Consider the following 18,512-nt stretch of genomic DNA (forward strand, 5'->3'; position numbering starts at 1 on the left):
CTGAAGATGGCAGTGGCACGCCTGAGCACGACAAAGTTAATCTTGATTGTGAGCCTTAAGGCCTACACCTAAGGCCCCACAAAGGCACCCTTTCAAATTAACTCTGTCATTCTCTTTCAGAACTGCCCGACGAGCCTTGCCCAAAGTGTGTCTTGCCCGACCAAGATCTGCCCGACAAAGGCTTGCCCGAGCGAGCCCGAGAAGAAAGCAGAAGTACGACAGATACCCTCAACCGACGCCATTCTCCCAGGGGAGCTGTGTGCTCGTCCACCAGGAGATTCCTGCGACGAACAAGAGTTCAATGAGAGATTTGGGGAGCAACGTCTCCATCTAGACCATGTCCGGTGGAAACGATATCATATTCGGGTATTCACCACCGATCCACAAGTATCTAAGAGAGATGAGTCTGTGTAACCCCCACTCTAACTCCCACAATGACTTACAACTCTTGACCTCCCAAATCATATGTGATGTTAGGTTGGCGGGAAAGGAGCAAGTCAAACCTTCATGGTAGTCGATAATCAATTTCTCAAGAGAGTTGAAATTGTGCATGTCTTCGGGCAAGGCCTCCAATTTGTCACAATCGGTGATCCGGATCTCTCTCAGGTTGGAGCCCCTTCTCTCCCCACTAAGTCTCGGTAAGGATTTCAGATTTTGGCACCTCTGTATCCTAAAATATTCGAGACAGTAATTAGTGTTGTTGCAGAACAACCCGTCCGGTGCGATTAACTCCAGTTGTTCACAATCATTTATGTCAAGTTCTCTAAGTGCCCTGACAAGCTGGTCACTCAATGATAACGACGTCAGAGATTGACATCCCTCGATATTCAAGTACTCAAGACAATTGTGAGAAGATGACGACCAAGAACCAATAGCCTCGTTTACTACTAGTGACTCTTAAACTTCTGCCATCTCTTATCTGTATTCTTCTGAGATTTTGGGGAATATGGGATTTTGCAAAATATATCAACGAGTGGCACTCTGTAATCTCTATGTCTTTAAGAGAAGGTGGCAAACCAACATCTGGAAAAGAAACTAGACTGTATGCGAAGCTTTTGAAGAGACGACAACTGATTTACCCTTTTGGTAGCTTCAAAAGATTTTTGCACTTCTTTAACTTCAAAAATTCAAGCTTACACCCTAATATTTGCAATTGCAACAACTCCTCCGCTTCTTTTCCTAGTTCTTCAACTAGGGGAGAGTTGTCTTCAATCTCCAAATGGCCAAGAAAAATCAACTGCTACAATAATATTGCCTCATTCTTCAATGAAGACGTCAGCTCCTCACATCCATTAATCTTCAAATCTCTGACCATGTTTAATCCCTTTCTGCACAATTCTCCTGTTTGTAGAGACGTCAGCTCTGAAATATTTGAAAGGTACAAGGACTCTAATAACTCAAACTCAACCTTAGCAGCTGTACGCACCACCCTTTTACAACCGTCAATGTTTAACTGACGAAGTTGTTTGTAATTGGCAATTGAAACCAATAATTCTTCACATTTAACAATTTCAAGCGATGCCAGCGAATCAAGGTTTTCTGGCAGCTTACCCTCCAGTGTAGAACATTTTCTGACTAAGAGTGTTTTCAGGCAGGGGAAAACACTACCTCCGTGATCCGTTTGAAATGGAAGCCATACCTTCCAATGTTGCATATCCACAAACTCAAGAGTCTCTAATAGCTAAAAAGGAAAGGAACACTCTCCATAAAACTCAGCACCAACACTTTCCATTGCATTCATTCCTCTAATATAAAGTTTTTTTAGATGAGGCAATTTTCCGAGAGGTGGCAGAGATAGACAATTGTTACATTCCTCTAAGCGCACGAGCACCATATTAGAGACAATAGAACTCCAACCTATGATGAAAATTCTTTTCCGGCATAACTCTTGATAGTGAGCTCCTTGAGCTTTGTATGAGGTTGTAACATGTCAAGCACAACGTATTCTGTTTCTCTTGTGTCGCTTGAATAAGACCATTCTAGCACCAACGAATCAAGCCTCTCCTTGCAGTTTAAGTTGGCCCTCTGAGCATCCTCGACATCAGTCACATTCTCCAATCTTTAGATGCACAATGTTCCTCGGAGATGCCTTAGGAACTCCAGCTCTCTTATCCCTGATCGATCACCACCACCACCACCACTCACCACAAACTTAGTCAATGACTGGAGATTCACCAATCGACCTAGTTGTGGAAGTGATGAGTCCATATTTTACCATATATTTTACCCTAATCTTAGTTATAATGTATTGGTTATTTTGGTAGAATTTTGATACTTTGTTATATATTTCTAATGTAGGACATTCGACTTCCTCTGGAGCAAAACATGATAAAATGGACGAATTTTGGAGTGATTCAAATTGGAGGACGTTTGTGTGTCTCTTGCCATCTTTGTATCAAAGTTTCAGATTTTTCAACCAAGCCGTTTGACTGTGGCGATGAAATAAAGACCCAGCGTGCAACTTTCTCGAATTGACGTTTCTGGATGTTTTGGGTATTTTGGAGGTCAATGTGGCATATTTTGAGAAAGATTCCTTCTGAGGATTTGTAGGGGACGTCTTCAGATTTTAAAAGAGATCTTTTGGGACCAAATCGGAGTTGATTTGGTCGGTCAAAAGACTAATTTTCTGAGAACTCCGAATTCTAGTTCAAATAGGAAACCTTTTATTTTCTGTTTTATCATTTAATTATGTTTCCTAGTTTTATTCTAAGACCTTTTAGGGTTTTATTTTGTAATAGTATAAATAAGGTTGTTTAGCTATTAGGGTAAAAAACGCAACATTGGGGGAGAAAACGCACGCACACTTTAGAGAGTTTTTGGATTCAAGTTTATTTTCAAGGTGTTTTCTATCCTTATTTTTAATAATATTTCGTTGTATGATTGTTAGTAACTAATTTTCGTTTGATAGGGTGAAGCCTTGAGCCTTAGCATGAATATGTAGTCTTTATTCAATTGCTTATGATATTATGCATGTATACTTTGAATTATTAATCATTGTGCTTGAACTGTCTCTATGTCTTAATGCTTAGCTACCATTAGGATGTTTAGATAAGTAATCGGATGCAATTCGGTCGGAATATCACCGGAGGATTGAGTATTGCTTCTTGTGGTTAATAATTGTAATTTCACCTAAGGCGAATATCACGCTCTTAGGGGTTGCATGGTTTTTCAAAAGGTTTTCATAAAACATAATGAGTCTTGCATGTTCATATTTGATCTGAATATCACAGACGGATTGCATGTTAGATATACGTTCTTGCTTGAATATCACGAGGAGAATATGCATAAGGAAAACCTAACCTTCAAAGTTGCATGTGTAATTCATAAGTAATTGGTAAAACTACATAGGATTGTTAAGGGGACGGCGGAACCCTAGGTTTTTAACTTTATTTTCAAAACTATTTTCTTTAGTTTTTCTTTGTTAACTTCTTTAATTGTTTTATTTTAAAATTCGTTTTTATTATTTCAAATTCCAAAATCAACCTTTTAGAAATTTTGTTCTAAATAATTAGCTAAGGATTAGTTTAAATATAAATTATTCAATCAATCTCTGTGGAAAACGACCTTGCTTGAGCTGCTATACTACGACAACTTTGTACTCTTGCAAGTATTTTTAAGTGTTTTTATCCCTACTTTTGCAGGCGGTAAAAATCCTATTAAGAAATTGGCGCCGTTGCAAGTATTTCTTGATAGGTATTTTTACCACCTGCAAAAGTAGGGATAAAAAAACTTAAAAATACTTGCAAGAGTACAAGGTTGTCGTAGTATAGCAGCTCAAGCAAGGTCGTTTTCCACAGAGATTGATTGAATAATTTGTATTTAAACTAATCCTTAGCTAATTATTTAGAACAAAATTTCTAAAAGGTTGATTTTGGAATTTAAAATAATAAAAACGAAATTTTAAAATAAAACAATTAAAGAAGTTAACAAAGAAAGACTAAAGAAAATAGTTTTGAAAATAAAGTTAAAAACCTAGGGTTCCGCCGTCCCCTTAACAATCCTATGTAATTTTACCAATTACTTATGAATTACACATGCAACTTTGAATGTTAGGTTTTCCTTATGCATATTCTCCTCGTGATATTCAAGCAAGAACGTATATCTAACATGCAATTCGTCTGTGATATTCAGATCAAATATGAACATGCAAGACTCATTATGTTTTATGAAAACCTTTTGAAAAACCATGCAACCCCTAAGAGCGTGATATTCGCCTTAGGTGAAATTACAATTATTAACCACAAGAAGCAATACTCAATCCTCAGGTGATATTCCGACTAAATTGCATCCGATTACTTATCTAAACACCCTAATGGTAGCTAAGCATTAAGACATAGAGACAGTTCAAGCACAATGATTAATAATTCAAAGTATACATGCATAATATCATAAGCAATTGAATAAAGACTACATATTCATGCTAAGGCTCAAGGCTTCACCCTAGCAAACGAAAATTAGTTACTAACAATCATACAACGAAATATTATTAAAAATAAGGATAGAAAACACCTTGAAAATAAACTTGAATCCAAAAACTCTCTAAAGTGTGCGTGCGTTTTCTCCCCCAATGTTGCGTTTTTTACCCTAATAGCTAAACAACCTTATTTATACTATTACAAAATAAAACCCTAAAAGGTCTTAGAATAAAACTAGGAAACATAATTAAATGATAAAACATAAAATAAAAGGTTTCCTATTTGAACTAGAATTCGGAGTTCTCAGAAAATTAGTCTTTTGACCAACCAAATCAACTCCGATTTGGTCCTAAAAGGTCTCTTTTGAAAGCTGAAGACGCCCCCTACAAATCCTCAGAAGGAATCTTTCTCAAAATATGCCACATTGACCTTCAAAATATCCAAAACATCCAGAAACGTCAATTCGAGAAAGTTGCACGCTGGGTCTTTATTTCATCGCCATGGTTAAACGGCTTGGTAGAAAAATCTGAAACTTTGACACAAAGACGGCAAGAGACACACAAACGTCCTCCAATTTGAATCACTCCAAAATTCGTCCATTTGATCATGTTTTGCTCCAGAGGAAGTCGAATGTCCTACATTAGAAATATATAACAAAGTATCAAAATTCTACCAAAATAACCAATACATTATAACTAAGATTAGGGTAAAATATATGGTAAAATATGGACTCATCAGGAAGCATGTCTTCCAACAAAGATACATTTGAGTTGTTGAGATGACGCAAATTAACTAGATTACTCATGTCTGCAGGCAATGCCTTCAATTTAGAACAACCTTCCAATATCAACGTCTGCAAGTTGTAAAGAGTGCTTGTTGATTTAGGTAAATTGGTTATATCTGTTTAGGAAAGGTCGAGATACCGTAGATACCTTAAATCACCGATTGAGTTTGGAAGCTCAGTTATTCTATAGCAATTGAAAGAGAGCACCCGCAAATATTGCAATTTCGGCAATAAATCAAAAGCAACCTGACGACTTAAATAATTCCAGAAAGAATCCTTTCTTAGTGGCAAGAAGGTTCGCAAACATTTCACTTCAGAAAATACCTCAAATCTTTTAACCCCATCAGACAAACCCTTGATGTAAAATGAATGACATGCCTTCGGAAAACATCTAAGTTGTTCACCATCATCATTTTGCTTATACTCCAATCTAAAACAAATTTCTCATGCTGCTCACCGTGCTAAATCACCAATGACGTCATGCATCACATATTTTGAAATACTTTTGGTTGATTTTTGAAACAATGACCTTGATACGAGATCCTGAAAATAATTAACACCTAAATCTTCATTTTGCTTCTTATCTTCTGGTCGTGGATGTTGAGCTATATTTTTTCACAAATAAAATATATTAGCAAGTCTTATTAAAAACAGTGAGACTTAGGAGAAAAATTAAAAATAAAATAAAATAGCAAAATATATTCTACACCCGCACGTACGTGGACTATGACAAGTCTGATGAAGTTTTGTCATCTACGTGGCAACCAAGTACAGAGATCATGTGTGTCTAGAACTCTAAAAAAACCCCCACGTTCTCCACTCAAGTGATGGCTTTCTCTCAGCACCTCCACACCCCAGGAAAATAGTATCCCACTAGCTTCAACTGCCATGTCCACCTTCTCGCCTATAAAAATGCATCAAACCAAAGCAAAGGGGAGGAAGAATCAAAGGAAGGAGACCCTGCAGAAATTAGGAGAGAAATTGAGAGATCTCCCCAGAAAAGAAGAACGAAGGAGGAGAGCAAAGCGAAAAAAAGAAGGAAAAAGGAGACACGGCAAAGGAAAGAACCAAAACATTTAAAGGTACATATCTATCTTTCTAGATTTCTTTGTTTGGTTTCTCTCAGTTCTTCAGGAAAAGAAAATGAAGCAGTTGGCTTCGCTCTCCTCTCCCAAGTCATGGCATCCATCACGGCGATTTCGAACTCTAGAATAAAGCCGTAGGCCTCTGCCACCTTCCTTTCTCCATCAGTGAAGACACTTGTAGCACCGTCATGGACGTCAAACGAAAGCCCAAAAGGATGTTGCAGCCATGTCGTGACCTCTCTACCCATCAAGTTCGTCTATGCCTAGAAAAAAAAGGAGTAGTCCGTGCCGTTGTAGTTAATCCCATGAATTTTTTCGGGGTGGTCTAAACCACCCCGTGAAGTTCCAATCAAATTCAGGACGCTGCAATGGCTCTAACACCACCGTCGCTGCGTCTTGGCTGTCATCAACAACCCGCAAAGCCTGTGTCAAAAACAAACAGCCGTGGTCACATCTTCAAAGACAAGCCCGCCTCCCGCGCATTCTAGAATTGATGGTGTTATGCACAACGTTCCAGCTGAGAAAGAGAGCCATAAGAACTTTCAAGGAATAAAAAACGCTTACCGCCGTCGTTGTCTTGAAGTAAAAAAAAAAATGCCTTAGAAGGAAAAGACGTGCTGCCCACATAGAGTACCAAAAATGGTGCGAGCTGCTGTCTAAGTTGCCAGGAAAAAGAAACCGAAGTAGCTGCCGAAGTCGAAATGGATGCTGCTTCAAAGTTAAGGACGTGCCACTGCAGTTATTCCCATGAATTTCTTCGGGGTAGTCTAAACCACCCTGTGAAGTTCCAATCAAATCTAAGTGATCCGCCACCGCCGCACCAACACCTCTGAAGCACTACAACTTTTCTAAGCTGCTCAAACGTGCCAAGAAAAATATGGCATCAAGGCTGACGATGGTAGCAGCACCATTGTGATCAAGCCCCTAGAGTTGCAGAGCCTTGAAGTCAGCCACAGGATCCTATTTGGAAAAGAAGTCACACCAAAAAAAAAAGAGAAGGATGCTTCCAGCCAAAAAAACAACAAAGAAACCCGTCACAGCTGTCGAGTGAAGAAGAAAAAAAAAGGTTGCTGACAATGAGAGGAAAGGGTAGCAAAGTTCCATTCGAACTTGGAAAGTTTAATTCACAAAAAAAAAAAAAAAAGGAAGAATAAGGCTTGCTATCGACTTCCTTTGAGAAGACATTCTCGTGAAAGACAAAAGGGGAAGGCCATGGGATCCTAACCTTTCTCAAAATTTATTGGGCAAGGCATTACAAAAGAAGGAAATGTTGTTGCCTTTTCATCCTTCGAAAAATGTTCCAGGAAAAAGAAGATAGTTTTATTCATCATGTAAAGTGTTGCAGCAAGCTTCTAGGTGGAAAAGTCAAAAGAAAAATGATGTTTTCCTACGATTAGAAAAGTCCCAACAAAGGTACACTTACAATAAGGAGGCTATTGGCTCTACAAAGAAACAAGACAAAAATATGGGCAAGTGTGCTGGGGGGAAATCAAAGCTTCCTGATCCTTTCACGTGATGAAGAGCAAAACAATTTGGGAAGCCATGCAGGTGGTTCTATAGAAAAAGGGACAAGTTTGCTACAGAACAAAAATTTGCCAAAGAATTTGAACCCCACCAAAGGAAAGTTGCGGCAAAGAGAAGAAAAATAAAAAAAAGGGGTGGCTTTATCCTTTGTGGAGTCCTACCTGGATTTAGAAAGTTCAATTCCCAAGAAATAAAAAAGGCTTGATTACCAAACTAAATAGGAGAGCCACGGCTTCCTATATAAGTTCATTTGGGTTTGGCAAAATTTAAACCCTATGAGTTGGAATTGCCCAGTAGTAGAGGACAAGAAGACCAACGATGTGACTGAGGCAAATCGGTTTCAAATTGGTTTAAAACAAAAAGTGTTGAGACAATGGTGATGGCATCAACCTCAGGGACGCACATTACTTCACATGTCTTGGACGCAAACCATCTCAAAGCACAAAGCCGTGATGAGTCTCAAAATTTACGAACTACGCCGGTTTGATTCCGTTAAGGATACGTAGGTAATATGATATTAAATTTTAGACGCAACCAAGAAATTAAGACGAATCTCTGGTTTATATAAACTAAATTCACTTATGCTGCTTTGAACAGAACCCTTGTGGGATAAATCCTGTGAAAGAACAGAGGAAATATTTTTTTTTATTCCAAGCATGATTCTCTACAAATTTGTCAGAAGAAAGAAGCTGCAAAGGAAAAGTTAAATTAAACATGGAGTAAGAAATGGTACCAAGCTAGAGTCAAATGCCAAAATATTAGTGGGTTTATCAGAAATAAATCTGTTAATTTTACTCTACGCTTAAGTGGCACAAAACCACTTTAAATGGGGCAAAGCTGCCTCAAATGGCTAAAAGTCGATTCAATGGCACGAAGCCGTATTAAATTCTGATGGCACGAAGCTGCGACAAAACCCAATGGCCCAAAGCTGTATCAAATTCCAAATGTATGGCACGAAGCCGAAGAAAAAGTCAAATATCAAATGGCATGAAGCCGCAACAGAATCTCAAGTGGCATGAAGCTATGTTAACTGGCACAAAGCCGTATCAAATTTCAGAATGGCATAAAACCATATCAAATTTACAAACACTCCAATGGCTTAAAGTCCTTGCCTACACAAGTTTAAACTGCATGAGGCATTAAAAGCTGCAATGGCTCAACGTCCTCGCCTGCATGAGCTAAAACTACACAAGGCATCAGTTGCTCCTTGCCTGCACGAGCTGAAACTGCACAAGGCATCAAAACCCAACAAAACACATAAGGAACTACGAGTGACTTGATCCTTCAACGAGGGTACGTAGGCAATCTAGGGCTCTACCTAGACGCAGTCACAAAATCAAATAAACACCCAAATCCCCAAGTTACGATTTATTCATATTAGAATCAAAGGGTATTCCTTTCCCAAAAGAAATGTTGTAATTAATAGGCGCGTAGCCTAGGATGGGTCGAACTCGAATTAATAAAACCCTCTTCGAAAAATGAACGAGGGTGAAATTGTGTCGAGTAAAATTATTTGTTTGCATATTGTGTACAATTTTTGCTCAACAGTGGAAGTATAAACCCCTCGGCCATCCATAGAATGATCATTTGCTTCTCTTCAAATTCATAGTCATTTGGAAGTATTGAGCAATAGGCAAAGCATTTTTCAAATGTGAAGGAAGATAAAAGTAGGTTAATCTCAGTACTGGAAGTATCCCATGCTCATTTGATAGACTCCACAGTTTGTTGTTCAATATGTCCTCCCATTCGTATGTGTCTTTATGAAGTAGAACACCACCGAGGGTCCTTGCGGCCAAAGACAATCCCCTACACTTGGCAACAATTTTCTCCTTAAGCAACTCGTAATTTGGTGGTTTGTCTTCGTTAGAATTTAAGAATGCATGCTGCTCAAATACTTGCAAACAAACATTACTTTCCATAGGCTCCAAATTGTGAACCAGCGTGGCAGCTCCCATCATTTTTGAAACATCTGTATCATGTGTTGTCACAATTATCTTGCTTCCTTGTTCTCCATCACGAAAAGGGGACTGCAGTTTCATCCATTCACCTTAGCTACACGTTTTCCAAACATCATCTAAACAATTAAAAACTTCTTCCCCGCTAACTCCTTATCGCTCACTAATCTTCTATATTTCTGAGTTCATGTTGAAGTTGAAAACACCATTAGGAATTGAGTTCCATACTTTGCTTGTTGTGCTGGAATCAGCATGTTGTGTCTGACGATTCAACATTTTAGTAGCATATTTGTCCAACAAGTCTTCCACATCAAAAGCCAAGTCCCTGAGATCATCTAGCCAGAGTTTCAGTGCGTTGTTCTCAACCATCAGTTGCCTCTCCTCTGCGGCATTCAGCACCACTCCAATTGCAGACAAGGTGGCACTCCATTTCTTCAGTTTTTGATCTACGCCCTTTACAAGTCCAAAGTACTTGAAGACCTCGCGTTGTGCCAACTTGTCAACCAGCACTTGAAGGAATGCCACAAGAAAAGCCTCTCCCCCCATAGTTTCTTGCATTGGAAGTTTGATCCGTCCAACAATACCAATCAAGACTCAGAAGTAGTCACAGCTGCACTATTAAAACAGATGAAACTAATTAAAAAAAAGAGTCATCCCAAGCCAACAAGGCTCTCCGTTTTGCGAGGGTCGGAGGAAACTAGTTATTGTATACAGATTTATACAATTCTATAACCGTCCTATCGGCTGCACATGGGCTCAATCGGGTATGTAAAAATCGTATATGTTTGACATTTTAAAAATAACAATATTAATTTAGGATGCAACAAGTTACACAACTGGAAACTCTCGCATGGATATAGGACCGGATATGTAGTAAGAACTTACATGGAAGTCGTCAGATCAAGAGGTCACTGGCTTCAAAGGATCTGGTTTCAGTTGAAGTTGAATTAAGATTAAGGAGTTGTTCCCTGGAAGCTTGAGCTCTCGACTGTAAAACTGCACAAATTGAACCTGAAACCATATGTGTGTGTGTGTGTGTGTAGCTCCAATTAAGATGAAGAAAATGAAATAATTAATCAATAAATAATGGATTTCCTATATATTTGCAAGAAGAACTTACTGCGTTAATTGAAGTTTCAAATGATCATGAAGATGAAGGGACTTGTTTTCCATCGATCTGATAGCTTATGAAAATCAACAAATCCATATTCTAGAAGACAGAGACTTTAAACCTCTTCAATTTGCTATGATAATTGACAAGTCCCCCCCCCCCCCCCCCCCTTTGTTTTCTCTCTTCGTTGTCTTAAGGACTAAGTAGGGGTCATAATGTTTGTCTTATTTTTATCGATAGTTTTTTTTTTGCTCATCACCCTTAGTGATGGTAATGTTCATCAGTCACTACCTTATTTATCATCATTAGATGAGTTTGAATTTCGAGATTCGTGTCAGGTCCCACAAATATCGAAATTCAAACTCATATAATGGTGATAAATAAAGTGGTGAGCATACACCATAGTTTATCGTGGTAAGCAAAAATGCTCTCTATCTTTTCTTTATCGGATGATTTAAATTAATTTATATATTGCTTTTATTGTAATCCCATGAATTTCACATCATCCATGACCTAATTAGTATTTTTGGAATATAGTTTCTCTTCCATTCATGTTGCCTTTTAAGACCGTGTAATCAATCGTTTGCAAATGTAACATAAAATATTCTCTTTGACTTGATCAATAAAGTTTTGTAAAATATTTTGGGTTTTATATTTGACCGTGTCCTTTCAATTTTATTGGATTAGTCCGTGTAGTTTACGAACTGTCTCAATTCTACAACAGAGATGTATAAATAATATTCAAACAGTACAATTTGATTATGTCTCCTCTCTTGAACGCTTTTATCTTTAATTTTGGTGTTATTTTAATTCTTGCCGAATGTATCCGATCAATTATAGTAGTAGTGACAAAATAGTATTACAAGGCCTGAGGCCCCATAGATGACAGATGCAATGCACTTGAACCATAGCAGAAAAGGGATTGTGATGGAAATGAAGACAGTCACTCCGAAGAAGACACAGAAATAATGGAACTGATGAATTATGACGCGCGGACATTTGGAGTTCTGAATGAATTTACTAACCATGATACAAGAAAAGGAGAGTGTGATTGCGAGACCGAGAAAGCAAAAACTTAGAGGGAGCTGCTTGGAGTGAAGTTGGATGGGTAAGAGAGCCATTTATTGACAAGCAATACACGATCTTTGCCCATTCTAAGTTGTGCTTCCCTGTCCTCGAGTTGCCTGCTGCTGGTTCAGCAGGTATTGGTACTTCTTCGGAGTCAAGATCATCGTCCAACGCCGGACTACTGAATATCTTGTTGAGTTGTCGCTGCAAAAATGCCTTAAGGCACGGATATGCACTAGTAATATAGTACATTTTCCTGCACATAAGCTGGGGGAGAAGGGAGAAATGGGTTTGTTATTTCCACGAGAGACTTCCTTATGTTATATATATACACCCCAACTTATATTCCTCGCTATGATCCCTTTGGGAATATAAATGGGTGTTATATTATGTTTTTTTTATGTTTGTTGGAAGGGGTGGACCTAAGTACACTAATAGTCATGTACCTTAGCTTTTTCATGCATTTTTGTACCAACTAGCAATTGAATTCCCGCGCGTTGTTGCGGGATTGAAACTTGTATGAAAGATTGTATTGCAAAGTTAAATTCCTTAATTTAACTTGCTAGAAGTAAAAGACATAAAAATCTGAATCAAAAGGAAGGGAAAATCTTTTGTAAAACAACCCAGAAAATATACCATCTTTAGAATCAATTCAAGTATATTAGCAACGCGTTTGCACTCAATAAAGGAAACTAAACGAAAGCAAACCGCAATTCTTCTAGCTCTATTATTTGGCCTAAATAGAATTTGTGGGCAACAACCCCACAAAAAAAAACCCTCTCTTTATTTTGTAAAAAAAGAGAAAACTTTGAATCAATTGACATATCAAATTCCAGTATATGATAACCAAAACAATAGGAAGCAACTTCATCAAATTAACACACCATGACTTCTGAAACAACGTTAATCAATAAGCTAAACTCACATGTAAAAATTAAAATTATAAGAATAATTATATTGTCAAAATTCAGAGCTGCACGTACGGTTGCACTTATTAGATGACAAATTAATGAACTACATTGTATAATAAGAAAGACAACTGAATTTGTGCAAATGTGAAAAAAATTATATAGAAATCAGAGAGAATGACTTATTGGAAAATGGCAAAAAGAGTGGTTACAATAGATTAAGGGCGTTTTAACAAAACACTCCCGGTACTATTTACTTTTAACGAAAAACCACATTTTTACCTTTAACTGGCACTATTCACTATACCTTTAAAAAGAGCTTTTCGTTAAAAGATAAGTTTTTTTGGACTTTTCGTTAGTTTTCCTTAGATTATTTGCAACAAACCTATTGGAAAAAATTGCAAGTTCCATAGAGAATTAACATGTAACCTTACAAAATCTAATAACAATTTCATTTGGTTGAAAGTATAAAGATAGAGTAAAAGGCACTAACATGAAGTGAGTCTTCCTCTCTTCTCTCTTCGTCTCCCCGACTCTCCCCATGTTCACTCTTGCATCAAAACAAACAAAATTCTTAACATAGAAATTAATCTCTTGAAAACCCAAAACTCTAATGTGGTTATTTATTCTACTATTATAATTTCCCTTCTTTGGAAATAAACAGAAGCAGAATCAAACAAAATTTTGTGGAAATTCATAGTTGTACTATGGAAGACGAACATGGGACAAATTGGGAAATAATAATCCATCAAACAAAATGTACACCACGAAATCAATATTCAATATGACACAAAAGCAAATTTTTAAAAGGCTCGCCTCAGGGCGCGCCTAGGCGTCCTCTGAGGCTGGGCATGAGGGTTGCCGCCTTTGTTTTGAAGAAGTGGGCGGAAGGCATCGCCGGAGCCACCTAGGCGCGCCTCAGGGGCTTGTTTTTTTTTAGGTTTTAACTGTCTTATACCTCTTCCTTGAACTATCGTCTCTCAGCCTTCTTTTCTGATTTTTATTTTTTTATATAATAGATGTGTGTGCTGTCTGCATGCATTGTTATATGTGTGCTCATTGTAGTTGTCATCCTCTATTATATATATATAATATGTATATATGTGTGTGTATATTTATAATATATGTGTGTGCTCAGGGTGATTATTGATCAATAATCTTCTTCTTTTTTAATATAATATATGTGTACGCTCAGTGTATATATTAAAAAATTTAGGTCCCATGAAGCTTCGCCTCACACCTCCGTAGGCCGGGCTATCACTCGGACGCCTCGCCCACACCTCACGCTTTTAATACATTGCACAAAAGCAACCATACTAATTCATAATCAGTGCATTTATGTTCAATTATCAATTAACAATTTTATACCTTTTATGTCACGGATCTGGGACCCTAGAAATTTCTATCGCCTCTTTGTCCATCTATTTTCCAATCTATGATTTCCTTTTCTTCTTAATCATCCTTTGAGTTTCCTGCAAAAAGAAATACATATATGCAAATATCTTGAGGTAATAATAACAACCACTGAAGAAAGGAGGAGCAATTTTGTTGTAATTCACCTTTTGAGAAATCGGAGAAAGAGCTAGAAGAATTTGATGCTGATTCCGTCCTTAATAAAGTTGCAGTCTTTTAACTTCTTTTGGGACCCAATCATACCTAAAGAGACATTTAACTAATCAGATTGATTGACAAAATGGATTTTCACAAATCTCGAAAAGGTTTCTTTTAACCACAATTTTAAGAAACAGACCAACCAATATATATGCAATCACAAAGCTTGATCACTTAAAAAATGTAACCACAGTAGAGCAACAAAAATGAGAGAACAAAAATCGGGAGTTCCATTTAAATTTTAATAGCACGGTCAATGATAGCTAATTATAAATTATCGAACTCTATAATATGATGGATACCTGGAAAACTAAGAGCAAGAGACCAGTGCAACATCCAACTACTCCAGCATTAATGACTACATAGGAAGAAATAGTGAACACGATATAGTGAATGAATACCGTAAAAGTACTATTTCTGCATTCAAGTTCCCATACCATCATCCTTTCCTCGCAGCCTCTTCAACATGCAGCGATTATCATGAATATACAACTTATATTAATTTTCTACAATATCCAACGCACAAATATAACAGAAGAGGAAACTTTTACTTGAGCAGCACAAAATGAAATCCTCTGCATTTCATTCCAAATTCCATCACTCTTACGTCTTTGCTTGCACAGTTTTTGCTCCAACATAGCCTGCCATGATGATAGCACTATCAATAATTAAGACATAAAGAAAGGCTATCCTAGCTAGACATTATTGATGTCTTAACATGTTTAAGTAGCGAAAAGATTACAACACATTGGATGTGTTAACACATCCATAAGCTGATGACTCCCTCTCCGGTTTACCGCATCATTCTTAATATATTCAACAATGCAGCTGCAATTAAAAGTCCTTGGAAAATGCCAAGCTACTATAAAGACATGACGAAAACTATATCTCACCTTACTCCCTTGTTGGCATAGACAACATATCCGTCCTTGTTGTCCAAGGTGAATGAGAATCATGAACTCCATTATCATCATCGTCTAGAATGTCTTTGGCTTTTCTAGCAAGAACACCCCAAAACCCATGTTTGGATTCATTAACATTCTTCAATGATGTATACTCATGGCTGAAAATCCAACGGAAAGCAGAAAAATTGAAGGAATGGGTATAACAAAAACCAGAATCAGATACAACAAAACACACAATTCACGAATGAAACAGCACAAAACAAACCCCAAAAAAAATTAAATGAAGAATTTTTTATAACATGCATGTTAATAATACCACAAAAAATTCCACTTCATTATACATGCCTATTGTTTTCTCTGTCCAAATATGAAATTGCCATCATCTTTTTCGAAAGCACAAACCAAAATCACTTCTCAAAGAGCTTATACACAGAAGAGAGTGGAAGCTTACCCAAAGCCAATTTCGTGTTGTTCACTTCTTCTTCTTCTTCTTTTGGACCCAATAATCTGTGGGTTTGATTGCAGTATAGTGGTTTAGTTTAAATTTTCAAAATTGAATATATATATGACTATATGTAGATAATCCTAAACACTTCAATTAAATCTGAAATTGAAAAAAAAAAACACTGCAATCTGACTAAAACTACACAAAGGAAAAAAACAAAGACAGAAAAATGTTCAAACCAATCTATAAGCCAAAATGATCCCCCAACATCAGTAAATTAACAATAAAAATTTAAACCCATATAAATTCACAGGAAAGTCAAAACGCACGAAAAAATAATTGGATCACAATTCCGACGTCAGAGACTAAAATGTTGACGTGGCTTAACTATGACCACACAAAATAGGAGGGCACGGGGAGGGCAGACAATCGTTGTCCATTTGAGAAATATAAAATACTAAATTTCAGCTTTATGAAATTATGGTTGTCAGTAATTCTCTTTGACTTGATCAAGATAATTTTCTCAAATTTTTTTGGGTTTATATAATGAAAATGATTTAAAATTTTTGAGTTTTAACAATAAGGACAAAATAAAAATTAAAGTGAATAGTACCATGATTAACTTTTTAGTGTAAAAATGTGGTTTTTCATTAAAGTGAACAGTACTAGACGTTTTTCGTTAAAATTCCCTAAAACAAATGACAATCGATCATCATTGGCATCATGATTTATCTTTCAATGGAAAAAGCAAGCTAGTGGGAATCAATTGCTTGTTTCCCCTTGTAATTGAAAAAGAAAGCTTGATAGATGAAGATTAACCAATCACGTAAGATTAATCAAGCTGAAGTTTTGCATTTTGAATACAATTGACTCACCAAAAACTCCAAACTATGAATTATTTCCAAATTTGTATGCTCATAGACAAAACTTTTCAGTTAGTAGATGACGCGTAAAGTTTTCTTCCAAAGATGGTGTGAAGATACCGCCTTGTGATCAGAATGCCATAGTTCGTTAGTGACTTGGTTTTTAGCCTGTGTTCCTTACTGGTATTATTATAGTTTTTTTTTTCAGCAAGGTTTATATTTGGAAAATTGATTACCGTTGCTACTGCCTTCACTATGCATCATAAATTTTGATGCTTCACGTTTGACAGGTTGTTAGACAAGTAGAAACTTAGTTGAAGTCTACATATGTTTGTAATTCTGGTTGTAGTTGTATTCCTAACTTGTAGGGATAATATACTTGCTGACCAAGTTATGTAATTGTATATATTCGTGTTTCACGTATCAATGAAATATACTTCAAGCCGATATATCTTTTTCTACATGATATATCCATGTGTAAGTTTACCAACCGATAAAAGGTCCACTTTAAAATTAGGGACACATAAAACATCTTTCATTGATTAACTCTGTCAGTCTGAATGTGGAGCCATCATCCTATGCTGAGGCTGCTAGTGACCCCAATTGGTGTCGTGCCATGACTGAGGAGCTTCAAGCTTTACATGACAATGGTAATTGGACTTTGACCACCTTGCCCCTGGCAAAATTCCCATTGATTGTAAATGGGTGTACAAGCTGAAGTATAATTCTGATGGTTCCATTGAGCGTTATAAAGCTCGATTGGTTGCTAAAGGTTACACACAGGTTGAAGGTATTGATTATCATGACACTTTTTGTCTTACTGCTAAGATGATTACGGTGCGTTATCTTCTCGCTCTTGCTGCTAGTCAGTCTTGGTCTATTCACCAGCTCGATGTTAATAATGCTTTTCTGCATGGTGACTTGCATGAGGAAAATTATATGTCTGTTCCTCCTGGTCTTCAGCGACAGGGGAGAATCTTGTATGTCACCTTCACAAGTCTCTTTATGGTCTCAAGCAGGCTTTTCGCCAATGGTTTGCCAAATTCACTACTGCTATTCTTTCTGCTCGCTTTCAACAATCTAAAGCTGACTATTCACTGTTCACCAGAAAGTCCGGTACTTCTTTCACAACCTTGCTCATTTATGTGGATGATATTGTGATTACAAGCAACGACGTTAGTGCCATTGATTCTCTGAAGTCTTTTCTCCGTGACCATTTTCAGATAAAAGACCTTGGTGATTTAAAATATTTTTTGGGTATTGAGGTTTCTCGATCTCAACGTGGGATTTATATTTCACAGCGTAAGTATGCAATAGAGATTCTCAAGGATTATGGTTTTCTGGGAGCACAGCCCGTTGTTTTTCCAATGGATGATACAAAATTATCTGATAAAGGGGAACTTCTCAAGGATCCTGAAAAGTATTGGCACTTAATAGGACGGTTAATTTACCTCACCATAACTCGGCCAGATATCACCTATTATGTGCATGTCTTGAGTCGGTTTATGCATGAGCCACGTGTACCTCATATGGATGATGCGCTTTGTATTGTTCGTTATTTGAAGTCTACTCCAGGTCGAGGCTTATTATTCCTGTCTAACAATCTGACTAAGTTAGCTGCATTTTGTGACTCTGATTGGTCAGGTTGTCCTATCACTCGTCGTTCGACTACTAGGTATTGTGTATTCTTGAAAAATTCTTTGATTTCATGGCAGACGAAGCGACATAAAACTGTTTCACTCTCTTCAGCTGAGGCAGAATATAGGGCTATGGCAGGTGCTTGCTGTGAGTTAATTTGGCTTCGGTTTCTGCTGAAAGATTTGAACATTCCTTTCGAT

At 37.2% G+C, this 18,512-nt stretch overlaps 1 long non-coding RNA gene and 1 pseudogene across 2 annotated transcripts; both read right to left on the bottom strand.

The window, feature by feature from the left end:
* Positions 1–1,119: 1,119 nt before the first annotated feature.
* LOC126617307 (putative disease resistance RPP13-like protein 1) lies at positions 1,120–2,874 on the bottom strand (annotated as a pseudogene).
* A 6,144-nt stretch (positions 2,875–9,018) lies between these two features.
* Positions 9,019–10,989, bottom strand: LOC126617315 (uncharacterized). Of its 2 annotated transcripts, none has more exons than XR_007621330.1 (3): positions 10,884–10,989; positions 10,649–10,774; positions 9,019–10,373 (listed from the first exon to the last, which is right to left on the bottom strand). It is a non-coding gene; the product is annotated as an uncharacterized LOC126617315 (long non-coding RNA). The 2 variants fall into 2 exon arrangements; XR_007621329.1 differs by having other exon boundaries at positions 9,019–10,378.
* Between the last annotated feature and the right edge of the window lie 7,523 nt (positions 10,990–18,512).

This window comes from Malus sylvestris, chromosome 3, assembly GCF_916048215.2.
Source record: "Malus sylvestris chromosome 3, drMalSylv7.2, whole genome shotgun sequence".
Classification (NCBI taxonomy): domain Eukaryota; kingdom Viridiplantae; phylum Streptophyta; class Magnoliopsida; order Rosales; family Rosaceae; genus Malus; species Malus sylvestris.